We start from the raw sequence: 16,509 nt of genomic DNA, 5'->3' as shown, positions 1-16,509 counted from the left end.
GAAAGTATGTTAAATATTCTTGTTATTTTAAAAGCATAATTAATATAATTTTACCAATGGCAGGAGGTTCATAGAGCACAAATACTGATTTACAAATGGACAATAAATATGAAGTCCACAGCAATAGTTCATGTAAGAAATATAAATGACGAATACAATTTTTAAATGGCAATGTTTGCAATTTGGTCCACGACTATGTCTTATAGGAAATATTAATTAGGATTGAGTAGCAAAACCAAAAAGAAAAGAACCAAGGGAAGGACATCAAGTACTCGTTGGTCTGGTGTTTGAAAATGCTGGTTACATGGCCTTCAGAGAAGATACAGAGAAGTATGTAGTTTATACACAAAAGTAGTTTATTGTATGTGGTGGATACAGTAAAGGAAGCTGCCCAGAGTAGCTTTAGAGGTCGGAAGGAGAACTGTCAGAGTACATGAGTGCCCACCAAGGAAAACACGACATAGCAATAATCCTTCCAGGATTATTGCACATTTAAAAGTGGTTAATCTGTTACATTTTGTTATGTGTATGTCACAATACACATATTTTTAAATTGCTAATGCTATGAGATTTCTATGAAGGTTTTAATTGACATAATTGAAAAAATCGTTTCCTTCCCTGTTCCACTGGGCCCACGTGCAGAACACGATGGGACCACCTGGCCTGGCAGCGGTGGTCCAGCGGCCACACCTGGAGATTCGCTCATGACAGGGAGCCAGCCGTGTGCTGGCAACCCATGCCCTGCTCCTCTTCTCCAGGTGAGGAGCAGCTAAGATGTTGACAAGGCATTGAAGAGGCAGCAAAGTTCTATCTTCTCTATGCAGTGTCTTTTTCCTGGGGATGGTTTTGCCCTCTTCAAAAAGAGCTGATACAGAATTACCACATTGGATCTTCTCTGGACTGAAAATAATGAGAGAAAAGGGACTTTCTGTTAGTCTGGATTCATGTCTTCAGTTTTACCCTGGAACACAAAGAGGCAAAAACAGACAGGTGGCCTGCTCACGCTGCAATGCAGCTCCCTACATGTGCACAGATAGAGGTTCGGGGCCAAGGCCACAGTTACTGATTCAGGGTAATCCTCTGGACATTTTTCCCAGGACAATAACTTGACACATTAGGATCTGCATGGGCTAATCCTGGCCATAAGTAAATTCACATTTTTTAAATAACCCTGTTTGCTTTTGAATATGTCAAGATCTTGATTTTCTGTGAGAAGATGTTGATTACTGTTCAAGAAACTGTGAATAAGAAATAAAGCATAAGTGTATTATTTTAGTGGTTAAAGGGTCTCCTACTATTTAGCTTGGTGCATCTAGGATTCATTTTATTTTAAACATTAAAATCTAAAAGTAATAGTTGACTCAAGAACTTCCAAATTAAGTTGTGTCTCATGACAATCTTAACTCTTCAGGAAAAAGAAATGTGATCTTTACAATATCATTAGCACAATACAAAGGTCCTTGAACTAAATATGAATTAGAAAGTAAACACTCACTTAAGCTTTCTTATAGTGGCTATAGTTATAAAATTTTTCCAGTGATTTTCATTTTCTCAATGATATTCATCATGAGTGTAAATGCACATCACCATGATGAATATTGTTGAGAAAATAAAAATCACTGGAAGACATATTTATAAATAAAACTAAAATTTATTTCCTTAAAATGAAAGACCCCTCCTTCCCTTTGGCCTAGCCATGTTAAAGCTACCTCAGCCAGCCAGCAACACTAAGGTGGTATCTACTAGGGCAGAACCCTGTGTAAGTTCTTTGAATTCAATCATATAGAATACATAGCCCATGCTTTAAATGCTTTCTTCATAGTCAGTCCCCATTAGTACAGAAGCATTAAAACATATTCGGGAATATGCAGAAAGTTGAAAGAATAGGGAAGCAAGGAAAAGCCCAAAATGGAATCAGGAAGTTCTAGCTTGTTAGCTTTGATCTCATCAAAGTACCTAACCCCATCAAGTTTCCCTGCACAGGGAAAATCCTCCAGACTCAAAAACAGCTGTGAACACAAGCAGCCAGCAATGAGAGCTCAACCAGAGGTGTTCCCATGGGTGTGTTTGTTGTGCCTACCCTCGGTTGGCTAACAAGATGCTGCTTGGATGGCTTATGAGGCTGGAAGATCAAAAACCAGAGGACTTAAGGAGGTTTTCTTGGGGAGATCTGGCAAGAGATGGACAGCCTGCCTGTTTCTGGACTCCTAGGCTGGGGAGAGGAGAAGCCCTATGGGTGTCTGATGACTTCCCTACTTTAATGATTGCCATTGCTTAGGAACTCCAACACACAATGAGCCCCAGTGAGCTGAGAAATAAAAAACCATCCATCCAAAGAAGATGAGGCAGTGCCAACAAAGCCTATCCCCAGACAATAGAATAGTCTGAGCAAACACTTGACAACTTGAGTGAGTAAAGAATAAATAAAAACACTTCTAGGACTTAGGAGACTTTCTAAAGATAATAAAAATTATTTCCCATCCAAGAAATTTAATACATGAATTATAGGAGATATGCAAGAGTGGCATCTAGTGTCAAGAGCAACAACTCTTTCCAGAGACATAAGAGCATAAAAGGTGAAAATCATGAGTGAAAGCTAATAAAGAGAGGTCCAGGAAACCTATCGTGCAACTAATGAGAGTCTCACAAGGAAGTGAAAAACTGACAAGGGAGGAATAATTAAAGAAACGATGGGTGAACATTTCTGTAAGTTAAAGAACACAACTCCCCCTGTCTGAGGGTAGACTAAAAAAGACACAAATATAGGAGAAAAATATATATCTAAATCTATTTTCTAAGATCTCTGAATATTAGGAAATGTTCTGGACAAGAGAGAATAATAAAACTTCCAAGCAGGGCAAGTTACTCACAATGGGGAAAAAACCTGACAGGGCATAGGCTTCTTATCAGCAATACTACAGGGAAGAAAACAGGGAAATAACAGCTTCAGAATGCAGAGGAAAATTATTGCAAGCCATAACATCATCTTATAAATCCATGTTACTTAAATAAATATGGTATTGGTATAAAAACAGACAAACAGCAGAAAAAGTCTAACAATTTATAAATAAACCTATGTATACAAAAATGTAATATAAGATAAAGGTAAAATTTTAATTTATTGAGAAAACTGTGGATTACTTAAATTCTGATAATGCAACTGCCAACTGATTTAAAATAATATAAAATTGTACCTTTACCTTATGCTATATTCAAAACTAAATTTCAGGTGAATGAAAGAATTAATTTTTGAATAATCTGAATGAAATATGTGCAATTCAGGTGACAGACAAAATGATTAGTATTGAAAATATACAAAGAAATTTAGTTTCTCATCAATTGGAAATACAGTAAATGTCCATCAATAAGGAAATTTATGGTCTATATTTCAAGGATTATCACAGTCATTAAACAGAGATTTGAGCTATGCTGATGAGCCCAAAATGATTTTTTGCTGGTCATTAAATGGAAGCCAATAAGAAAAGAAAAAACCCAACAGAAAACCAAATTTAAATCCACATGTGTATAAAAATTTTAAAAGATTTGATAACATCTGTTATTAGAAAGCATGCAGGAAAAAGTATGTGTTCGTTCACTGATGTTTCAATTTTAGGTATTTCTTCTTTTGTTGGAAGTATATGGATTGGCTTATTTTGGCACCCAACCAGGCCCAGCAAAGGGAGCCACAAGCTGTGGGTCCCTGATAGCTCCAAACAAGTTGCCCAGGGCCAGTCACAGGCAGTGTATGACATAGGTCACACCAGAGTCTTTGTAGATCTACCTAATATGTAGAAACAAAGAGGCATCCAAAATGGAAAGACACAGAAACAGGCCTCAAAAGAAAAAAAACAAGAGAATTCTCCAGAAAAAAAACAATGAAATAAAATGGAGGCAAGCAATTTATCAGATATAGAGTTTAGAGTAATGATTATAAAGATACTGAACAGCATGAAAAAAGATATAGAAACCGTAAAAAGGACCAATCAGAAATAAAGAATTCAATATCTGGAATAAATAACACACTGGGCCCTGAGTGGTATAGCTCAGTGGATTGAGCGTGGGCCTGCAAACCAAAGGATCATGGTTTGATTCCCAGTCAGGGCACATGCCTGGGTTGCAGGCCAGTTCCCAGTAGGGAACTCACGAGAGGCAACCGTACATTGATATTTCTCTCCTTCTTCCGTTCCCCTCTAAAGATAAATAAATAAAATCTTTAAAAAATAACACACTGGAAAGAATAGATGAAGCAGAGAATTGAATCAGTGATTTGAAAGATGAGGTAGAAAATAACACCCAAGCAGAGCAGCAAAAAGAGAAAAGATCCCTGGCTGGTGTAGCTCAGTGGATTGAGCGCGGGCCTGCAAACCACATGATTACAGTTTGATTTCCAGTCAGGGCACATGCCTGGGTTGCAGGCCAGTTCCTGGCAGGGGACACACCAGAGGCAACCATACACTGATATTTCTCTCCCTCTCTCCTTCCTTTTCCCTCTAAAAATACATAAATAAAATCTTTTAAAAAAGAATTTTAAAAAATGAAGAGTTTGAGAAAGCTTTGGAACAACACGAATCATAACAACATCTACATCCTGGGAACATAGAAAGAGAAGAGAGTGAGCAAGGGATCAAGAACCTGGTTGAAGAAATAATGACTCAAAACTTCCTTGACGTGGTGAAGGAAAAAGACACACAAGCCCATGAAATACAGATAGTCCCCAAAATATGGACTCACCGAGGTCCACCCAAGCCACATCATAATCAAAATGGCAAAGCTTAAAGACAAAGAGAGAATTTTAAAAGCTGAAAAAGATTAGCAGTTAGTTACCTACAAGGGAGCTCCAATTACACAGTCATCTGATTTCTCAACAGAAATATTTCAGGCCAGAAGGGACTGGCATGAAATATTCAATGTGACAAAAAACAAGGAACTACAACCAGGGCGATTGCACCCAGCAAGGTTATCATTTAAAACTGAAGGAGAAATAAAGAGCTTCCCAGACAAAGAAAAGATAAAGGAGCCTGTTAACACCAAACCGATGCTACAACAAATGCTAAAAGGCAAATATCATATGATCTCACTTATCAGAGGAATCTAATGAATAAAATAAACTAATGTGCCAAAGAACCAGGACATGAAATCAAAGAATAGACTGACGGCTGTTAGAGGAGGGTGGGGGGAGGTGGGGACTGATTGAAAGAAGGTGAAAGGATTAGTCAAAGGACATAAATGAAGGACCATGGACATAAGCAATGATGTGGGGATTGACTATGGAAGTGGGAGCAGGGGGTGGGCGCAAGGGTCCAAAGGAGGGAAAATGGGACATCTATAATAGCATAAACAACAAAACATCAAAATAAAAAAATATTTTAAAATAAAATTAATAAAGGGAAATTGTTTAAAATGTCAATAAATATGTTTCTATCAATGATCATTTTAAATGTAAATGACTTAAATCTTCAATCAAAAGTCATAGGGTAGCTGACTGAATTAGAAAAGAACACCCGTATATATACTGTCTCCAAGAGACCCACCTCAGATCAGAGATACACATAGACTAAAGGGACTGAAAAAGATATTTCATACAAATGGAAAGGAAAAATGCTGGAGTAGCAATACTTATAGCCAACAAAATAGACTTTAAAACCAAGGCTGTAGTAAGAGATAAAGAAGGACACTACATAATGGTATAGGGAACAATCCAACAAAAGGATATAACCCTGGTAAACATTTATTCATGCAACATAGGAGGGCCTAAATACGTAAAGCAAGCCTTGATGGGCATAGTGAGAGATCAACAAAAATACAGTCATAGTCGGGGATTTTAATATCCTTTTGACTTTATTGGATAGCTCTTGCAGACAGAAAATCAAAAAGGAGACAGCAGTCTTAAATGACACACTAGATCAGATAGATTTAATTGCTATCATCAGAGCATTTCACCCCAAAGCAGCAGAATATACATGTTTTTCAAGTGCACATGGAACATTTTCTAGGATAGATCCCATGTTAGGACACAAAACAAGTCTCAAAAAATTTAAGAAGATTGAAATCATATCAAGTATCTTCTCTGACCACAATGCTATGAAACTAGAAATCAATCACAAGAGGAACAACAAAAAACACTTAAAGAAATGTAAGTTAAATAACATGTTATTACACAATGAATGGGTCAACAACAAGATCAAGAAAAAAATCAAAAGATACCTTGAAACATGGAAATGAGGACACAAAAATACAGAAATCTGTGGAACACAGAGAAGACAGTCCTAAGAGGGAAATTACTAGCATTAAAGATCCAGCTCAAGAAACAAGAAAAAGTTCAAATAAACAATCTAGCTTTGCACTTAAAGGAACTTGAAAAAAAAAACAAAGTGAGTAGGAGGAGGGAAATAATAAAAATTAGGGTAAAAATAAATGAGTCTAAGAAATAATGATACAAAAGATTAATGAATTCCAAGAGCTGGTTCTTTGAAAAGAAAAGCAAGATTAACAAACCTTTAAAAAGAATCAACAAGAAAAAAAAAAGAAAGACCCAAATAAATAAAATTGGAAATGAAAGAGGAGAAATAACAACTGACACCAAAGAATACAAAAAATTGTACGAAAATGTTATGAACAACTATATGCCAACAAATTAGACAACCAGGATGACATGGATAAATTCTTAGAAACAAACAATCTTCCAAAACTAAATCAGGAAGAATCAGAGAATCTGAATATACAGATAATACCTAGTGAAATTAAAGCAGTAATCAAAAAACTCCCAACAAACAAAAGCCCTGAACTGAATGGCTTCACAGGTGAATTTTACTAAACATTCCGAGAACTAACACCTCTCCTTCTCAAACTATTTCAAAAAAATTCAAAAGGAGGGAAGACTCCCAAGCTCATTTTACTGGGCCAGCATTACCCTAATCCAAAACCAGATAAAGACAGTAAAAGAAAAGAAAATTTTAGACCAATAACCCTGATGAATATAGACGCTAAAATCCTCAACAAAATATTAACGAGCCGGGCCCTGGCTGGTGTAGCTCAGTGGATTGAGCGCGGGCCTGCGAACCACACGATCGCGGTTCGATTACAGTCAGGGCACATGCCTGGGTTGCGGGCCAGTTCCCAGCAGGGGACTCATGAGAGGCAACCATACATTGATGTTTCTCTCCTTCTCTCCTTCCTTTCCTCTCTAATGATAAATCAATAAAATCTTTAAAAAAAAATATTAACGAGCCGGATGGAGCGATGTATCAAAAAGATCAAACACTGTGACCAAGTGGGTTTTATTCCAGGAATGCAAGGTTGGTACAGCATGCACAAATCAATAAATGTGATTCACCCCATAAACAAAAAAACGTGACATTTAAAATAGTAGGGTGGGAAAGAAAAGTGAATGTGTTTGCTTCGACTGATGTTAGCAACTGTGGCTGCTGCTGTGTCTTCAGGTTAATGGGAAAGCCCGTCCATGTACGGTGCTATAATTTGACATATATTGTTTTAAGATGTAGCTGGAAGTCAGGCAGTTAGCTATCAACCCTTAATTCTGAATAAGGCATTAGTTTGCTTTTACCTGAAGCATTGAGATCTTTTTCTCTAAAAATGCCATAGTTGAAGAAGCTTGGGAAGACAGTTCACATATGTCCTTGAATTAACATTGACAAATGCCCTTTTATCAAATTGAGGCATCATCAGACACTTTGCTTTATGCCTTGATAAGCACCCAACATGCATAACCGCGATCTACCCAGTGAACTGTGTCTGTAAACAGCACAAGCCAAGAGCAGGTCTCCCAGGAAAATCAGACTCTAAAAGTGAATATCACCTCAGGAACTATACATTTAGATGGCACAATATAACCCCAAACTTTAAAATACATATAGAACTCATCACCCGCTATTAATTTATTTTCTTTGTGAGGGACTGTCTGAATCACCTCTATTATAATTATTTTAAATTGTATTTAATACATTGTCATCTGTATCACAAAAAAATGTTAAACATTTTCATAAACATTAACACTCTTGAAAAAGAAACAGTTGGTTAGGTAACTTTAAAATCAAATTTGAAAATTCATCCTAATTCACTATATATTGATATATATTGAAATATATATCAATAGTGACATTTTAATACAGGCATTTGAACAAACATGCTTTTAAAAATTGATAAATTATTACCAAAATTATATTTTCTAAAACCTAAAAGTTTAGGCAAAGGACCAAAAGCCATTTTTAGTCATTGAGATAGATAATTTCCTTTATAGACATCTTAACTTCTCCACTGTAGCCAACTTATTTTCAATTTCTCTATTATACAACATAAAAGATGGCTAAGGATTTATAAACAAGAAAATCTCATAAAACGAAAATTATCTGAGTTGCTAATTAGGCCAGCAGTTTCTTGACTCGGAAAACACAAGATCTGTATCATACATTGTACTGATAAGCAACGTTAGCTTCCATATATCCTACTAATTATGCAAAACCTTACACGCAATAATGAAGGGATTGGCTCATGCTGCTTCTAGCACATGACCTACATGGAAGAACCTTAAGTGATGTGAGAATTGCAGCAGACATTGAGAATTTGGTTTTTTTAATTATTGGTATTAAGAAACAGGAGCAATGCAAATAAAATCACTATTCCTAACAATAATTACTAGTATTATTTTTTGTTGGAAAATTGATACAAATTTTAATGTCTATGAGCCGATGACTTTCTAACCTAACAGCTCTTGATCCTGAGTTTCAAGCCTTCAGGAAGTCTCCATCTCATTGTCCCACAGGTGACTCATTCTTAATTGTTTCCAGACTAATCTCACCATCCTCCATCTCCTACCCCTATCTTGGATCCAAGAATCATGCTCCTTCAACGACATCTCAGTGAATCACACCAATTATACATGAAATTACTCTTCGACTCATCCTGCAATGCTTCCCCCCCGCCTATTTGCCACTCCCCAAAACATACTTAATCACTTCCAAACCAACAGTTCTATCTGCAAATAGTGAACTTCCATAAAATTAAACTTCCTTGAGATAGTATTTCTTTCTACAAAACTTGTTGTTTCTATCGTTTCTATCATAATATTCAATTTTTGAATAACATATAGGGTCTCAGAGATACCTATGTTGCTTGCTACACTTACTTCTTTACATTAAATACTGGCATTCATTTGATTTTCAACCCATCTCTGTGCAGTGTTACAAAGCATTCTAAAGAATAGGTGAGTGTGAACATCCCAGTCTTAGCCTGGTGCCTAACTCCCATCAAAGCAGAGGCTGGCACACAGGTCTATAAGAAGGTAGCTTATTTGACAATATGCATCCACAAAACAGGACAGAACGACAGAAGAGGAAACAGAGAATTGGGGAAAGTGAATCCAGAGGAGCATTATTACATAGGTCATTCTTTTTTTTTTAAAGATTTTATTTATTTATTTATTTATTTTTAGAGGGGAAGGAGAGAGGGAGAGAAACATCAATGTATGGTTGCCTTTTGTGCATCCCCTGCTGGTAGTTAGCCTGCAAGGAACCGGTTTGCAACCCAGGAATGTGCCCTGACTGGGAATCGAACCGCGATCGTCTGGTTCGCAGGCCCGCGCTCAATCCACTGAGCTACGCCAGCCAGGGCTACATAGGTCATTCTTATAGGCAACAGTTTCATGATATGAGAAACAGCCACACAGGGAACAGAAGGGAGCAGCATTTGCCCATTCATTTATTGACTTCCAATGCTCTTTGGGTTTGACTTGGCCCATAGGTTGGGCAAACGCTGCTTCACACTCCTGGGATGTTCACGTGCTGAGCCCCCAAGACAATCCAGGCAGTGGCACATGAGAAGCCCTGGGACAGGAGGGAGGCACTGACAGGTGGAGGGGGGTCAAGGTTTCCTGGATCTGGTCCCACAGCCAGAGAGAGGACCAGATTTGGGGGCCAGAAAATGTAAGATAATGCTTAATAGGCACCTCTAATTTTAATAACACATAAAATATAAAAATATATAAATTATTCCTTTACATTAAAATGTATGTCTACCTAAAAACAAAAATTATTGACCCCTCCCTAACAATGGGCACTCAATTATTATGGTTTCATCTGTTCTTTGCCTCCTTCCTGTCTGTATCACATTAATTCCTTCATGCTTTAATTTATTATATGTCAAGAGTAATGAATTAAAATAATCAGTTTATGTATTTTCTCAATTTATTCAGTATTATGTGCCAAAAACTCGGAGAGATATGAGATTGTAGCCTGTTTGCAAACAACAAGATTCTTAAATGCTGGGTCAGGGTTAAAGAATAGGTTTATCATTCACAGAAATAACAGTCGCTTGAACATCAGCATTTTTGCATTGCTTCTCTGTGCCCCAGTTCCCACAAGACAATGTGCACCCAGTTGGAGAACTTGCACACACACACACACAGAGGATGGTTTTACAGGAGAGGGACCCTGAGTTTAGCAAACTAAGTTCTTTTATAATTGGCAGAAAGCATACCTGCTCTATGCTTCAGAGGGAAATATTATCTTTATCATACTGAATAGTAAGCCAGCACGCCCTTCACTTTGGAAAGAGACGGTATCTCTGTCTACAAAGATTATATCTCACTTTCCACACATTCTTGAAAAGGTAGACCAGAACAACAGACCACGAATGTCTCACTGGCAATACATGCAGAAAGCAAGAAACCCATGGAAAACTCCTAATGTTATGTTCTTAGGCAAGACTCCAAGGTATTACTCAAATAAAACTGACTAGTCAGCAATAATTTCCACTTTATCTAAATAAATTGGTGCATATATTACGGTGGTAGTTGGGGGGGCTTGCTTGAATAAAAAATTCTTGTGATTAATATTATTTTGTGAATAATAGTCTTATTCTTGGTGCTGACATAACAGAAGCTGTGACTGTTTTTCAATCAAAAACAGCCACATTTCAGAAACCTTAGGAAATTCATTTTTTCATTCTGGTCTTTTAACATGTCCCACTTCATCAGTAGTTTATATTTGAGACAGAACAAGCATAATAGGGTGATGGTTGTTGAAAAGATGAAGACTGTACTTAGTAATATGGTTTAATTTAGATGCTCAGGAAAAGCGAGGCATAAAACGGACTTCAGTTCCAAAATAGGCTTCATTGAAACAATGGATCTTTCAGAGGACTTTGTCTGAGGATCTTCAGCAGAGCCAAGCAATTTTGAGATTTGATTATTCTTGGCTCAAGAGACAGGCAGTAGGAGGCCTAGCTCAGAGCCCCTGCCAAAGGTGGTGAATTCCTGGGAAAGGGATCTGTGTAAACGTGGGACCTGAGTGGTTAATAGCCTCATCCTTATAAACCCTCTTCCCTTTGCAGGAAACTAACAGGAAAAAAAACGTTGTGAGGAAAAGGGAGCAGATTCTCCTCTGAGAATTTACAACCAGAAGTGAGTTTCAGGGGGGTTTCCAGCCCAAATTTATCTTACCTGGTTGATCAAAAAACAAATGAAGAAGCGAAAAAAAAAAAAACCCACTCATACATCCTTTAATATAGTAAGAATGGCCCTGAGATCATGGTGCCTTCCCACCCCCAGACACCTGACTGGAGCAGATACAGATTCTCTCCGAAGGAACACATCTTCAAACCAAGCCACAAATTTTTCACCAAGTTCCAAATATGAGGAACCAAATATGAGGTCTCAGATTATAAAATAGAGCATATGAGCTAGAGCTAAAAAGAAACAACATAAATAGACTCAATTTGACAAATATTAAAAATAAATAAAAATATGAAATAAGTATATTTAATAGATCCAAAGAAATAAAAGCTACAATCCACAGATTTTAAAGCATGATTAATACCAGGAAACAAAAACTAAAAATTTTACAACTTGGCACATCACAGTATAATTATAGAATATCTAAGTCAGAGAAAAGACCAAATTAGCCAGAAAAGTGGAGAACATGAACTTCAAAGTACTGACAAGAATGCCGAAAATCAGTCTAAAAGTGAAGCCCAGCAAAATATCTTCCCAGAATGAAAATAAATTACAAGTAAAAATGATTCCAGAACAAAATGATAAAAATCAAATGGACCAGTGTTTTCACCAACAGACCCTCACTAAAAGAAATTCTAAAGCATATACTTTGGCAGAAAGTGATCACAGATGGAGGCTCTCAGAGTCAGCAGAAGTGATGTGAAAAGAATGTTATAAATATATTTAAAAAATGAATAATGTCATTGGAAAAGAAGCACACAAAATAGAGTGAATATACACAACAAAAATGCATAGCCAGATGGGGGGATTGAGTTGAAGTGTTCAAATCCTCATGTTGTTCAAGAAAGTAGTAAAAGTATGGGTTAATTCTAGATTTAAACTTAAAATGAATAGAAGGAAGAAATAATAAGAAGAAAACAGAAATTAATGAGACAAAAAATAAACATATACAGTAATAAAGAGAAGAATAATAAAATCAAATGTTAGTTGTTTGAAAGGATTAATAAAATTGGCTGATCCATAGCAAAATTGAACTAGAGAAAATGAAGGAGGCACAGTAAATATTATTAAAAACAAAAAAGTGACTTAAGTATACATACTTCAACAATAGAATATTATAGAGAATTAATGTAATTACATTTGAAAAGAAACAGACAGATACTTGTAAAATTTGCCAAAGTTGCTTCCAGAAGCAACAGAAAGCTTATGTAATTATTTAATGATTAAATAAATTAAATCATTAGATGATTGTCTTCATGCAAAGAACATACAAGGCCCAGATGATTATACTGGTAAATTGTAACAAACATTCAAACAACAAATAGTTCCAGTCTTACTCAAACTATTCAGTTTACAGTAAACAAGGGATTCCTACCCAGTTCACCCATGAATGAAAATACAAAATCCAAACCCAAATATTAACAAACTGAATGCTGTAATGTATAAATAACATAGTACACCATGTCAAAATTAGGTTCCTTCCAGCAATACAAGATTGGAAAACAATTTGTGTAACTCATTATAATAACATATTAAAAGAAAATAAGCAAATAATCATTTTTGATAGATACAGAACACATTGAAATTCAACACTCAGTTTTGGCAAGCCACAAGTCACTTAACAACTGAGATGTACCTCCAAAAAGCTGTACAGTAAACATATTTAATTATGAAACATCAAAAACACTTCCAAGATTAGAAATGATATGCCCTTCTTCATCATTTCTATTAAACATCTTAAACTCAATGCCCCAGCAAGCACAGAAAAGCAAGGAAGTTGAAATAAGATTTAGAAAGAAAAACACAAAATTGCTTTTATTTGAAAATATGATTCAACATACAAAACACAAAAGAATCTACAGATGAATTATGAGAATTAGAGGTAGGCTTACCAATTTTTCTTCTTAAAGACATATATAAACCAGTTGTATTCCTATATACTAATAACATTTTAAAATATAATTTAACAAAGACTATAATTTACAGCAGGCATTAAAAACTTTAAAGTACATTATGACCCATCTATCAAAAGACATACAAGATTTTTAATGAGTAACTAGAAAAACTTTTTTTAAAATACGTAATATACCTAAACAAAGAGCTAGTATACTGTATGCATGAATGAAAAGACACAAAATTTTTTAAAAATGCCAATTATTCATCAATTGATCTATAGAGTCAATGTGATTGTAGTGAAAATCCAACTTTTGTACAACTTGCTAAGTCTATTCTAAAATGTATTTGGAAGAGAAACACACCAAGAATTGCCAAAACATTCACAAGTAAGTAAATGAATGAATGAATGAGGGGATTTGCTGTACCAGACACTATGATTTCTTGTACAGTGAAATAATTGGGTTAGAGTGGCATTGGAGGGAAGTTAGTGTCATGTGGACCGACAGAACTCAACAGAGCCTTAGGACTGGAAGACTGCACAGACTAAACAAAGAGCCATCGAAGACCAGGGAGAAAAGGGTGAATTTTTAAAACACAGGACCGGGATATTGAGTATTCAGATGAAAACCAATAAATTAAAATTTACTTGTAATTGGGCTACTGACTTAAATGGTTTTTATCAAAATTATATACCTGTTGAGACAACGTAGGTTAATATTGTGATAACTTTGGGGTAAGAAATTAATTCTTAAATAAGTCAAAAGTGTAGACAAACAATAAAGCAAAAAATGGATAAATACCATTACATTAAAACTGAGAACTTTTTCATCCAGTCTCCATCAAGAAAGTAAAGAGACACACTGCAGCCTGGGAGAAAGTATGTACTGCACTCGCGGGAAAGCCTCCTGGTTAGAATACATAAAGAGCTCCCACATGTCAGCAGAAAATGACAAAAAGCCTGATACAAAAGTGGCAAAGGTCTTAAATACTTTTCATAGACAAAAAAAAAAAAATCCAAATGGCTGTTAACATAGCAAAAGATTCCCTCACCAGTAATCAGGAAAATGCAAATTCTAACCACAGTAACATGACATTCATTTCACACTTACCACATTGGTAAGAAGTACAAAGTTCGACCAGTTTAAACGCTGCAAAAACAGGTACCTTATCCATTGCTCATGGAGTATGCCCATTAAAATAGGCTAATGGTGTAACACGCAAACTGAACAACATTGTAATGGTCCAGAAATCATAGAAATGTATTTCTTGTTTACATAAAAACCAAAATAGACATCCTGACTGTTCAGTGGTGAGGAGCCAGGCTCCTTCCATCTGTGGCTTCTGAGACCGTCTTGGGGCAGTTTCCTATCAGCGAGCAAAAAGCGGGAAACACTTTAGGGGCTTACACGTATAAGGGTTTTCTGGGCCATGTGAGGGGCGGCCCAATCACTCCTGCTTAAATCTCCTTGTATAATAAACACTCAGTCACACGGGCTCCTGTAACGGAGAGGGAGGCTGACAAATGGATGTAGGTTACCTGTGCACGTGGTAATAAGGGCAAACACATAGCCAATCTCCATTTCAGTGCGTAGGCTGTTAGAGATACTTGAGAAAACCATTTGCTATCACCTAGTGAGGTTGGACACGTGTACAACCTCTGAGTCCCTCGTAGGTGCACCAGCACACAGTTGCAAGAATGTTATAGATTTATAATATTATGATATTATGTGTCATAACAGAAATAAATTAAAAGTCCATCAATTTTAAACAGGTAAATTATAGTCTTAAAATGGAATATTATACAACAGTGAACGTTAAAATCCTAGTGGTTTTTAACAATATGGCTGAATCTCAGGACAACACGTTTACACCTAAACCAAGCAAAAATACTCACCTTATAGAGTGATCAATGTTAAAAACTCATGTTCACTATAGGATTTAATATGATTCAAGGATATAGGTATACATCGAAAAACCACAAAGATAATACCACCCTTCAGAATAGTGATTAACTGTGAGGAAGGAAGGAAGGACATGGGATGAGGAGGAAAGCGAAGCATTTTTTTGTGCATAGGAAACAGTAGTGAGATTTTCCTTCAACAGGGTGCTGTGTGTACACGTGTATGCAACATCGTGACTCTTTAACCTTTATGTTGTACATAGATTTTGTACGTGTTCTTCTCAACCACTCAGTATTTAATCTCTAAAAACAGTGTTTAATAAAAATAATTGCTGTTCTTATAAACCACGTTTAGTGAAAGACCACACAAATGAAGTGTCTAGTGTCTGCGTTTGTAAATGGGGGGGGGTGCCCTTTCTCACATCTTCAGTGGTTGTTTTATACTTTCACAGGCATCTCTGTTCTGAAGGCTAATAACTACTGCTAATTTAGTCATTATGTTTTAATTTAATGCAATTGCTCTTACACAAGGTAGCATCACAGTTACCTTGCTGTTAGAACTGTGTCCTTGTTGATCATGAACCTGATTCTAATTAAAATTATATCCTTAGTGCATTAAGACAACAGTGCATCCTTTATTTCCCTTGTTTTATACTAACTTACTTTACTGGCAACCAGCTTTTTCTCTAGCAAATTATTTTTACATTCCCCCTAAACATTTTCTCTATTTCTTCTCATTTTAATAACTTTGTTGGCAAAACTCTAATTAATATCTTCAAGACTAGAATCTTAGAAAACTTAATCAATTCTAATTTTAATATATTTTGATGTCTTTGTACTTTAACTATAAAATTTAATATGATGTCTTGTATTTAACTGCATGTTACTATATTATTTCTTGCATGAAATGGCATCCTTCCACAGTCTCTCATTTATCATGGTGAAATACTCCCCCCTCAATTAATTATTTATACAATTTTAGCATGAAGAGATGCTGTTTTATATCACATGATTTTTATAATAACTGCATTCTCATGAAAATAATCTTCACAGAAAATTGAAGGTATTTTAATGCATAGCAAATTGTGCAGTCTTTCTAATTATTGACACTGTTCAGAAAATATGACACTAAAGAAAATTATGAATAGAAAAATTTTTCTGACATAGACAAAAATCCCTCCTTTTAAATTTCTTTTATTCTTAATGTAGATATCTCAAAAACCAAATATTTGAGTATTTAATTAAA

This window comes from Sturnira hondurensis, unplaced genomic scaffold (genome assembly GCF_014824575.4).
Source record: "Sturnira hondurensis isolate 20B ecotype Veracruz unplaced genomic scaffold, ASM1482457v3 Scaffold0010812, whole genome shotgun sequence".
Classification (NCBI taxonomy): Eukaryota; Metazoa; Chordata; class Mammalia; order Chiroptera; family Phyllostomidae; genus Sturnira; species Sturnira hondurensis.
This window is presented reverse-complemented; position numbering follows the sequence as displayed.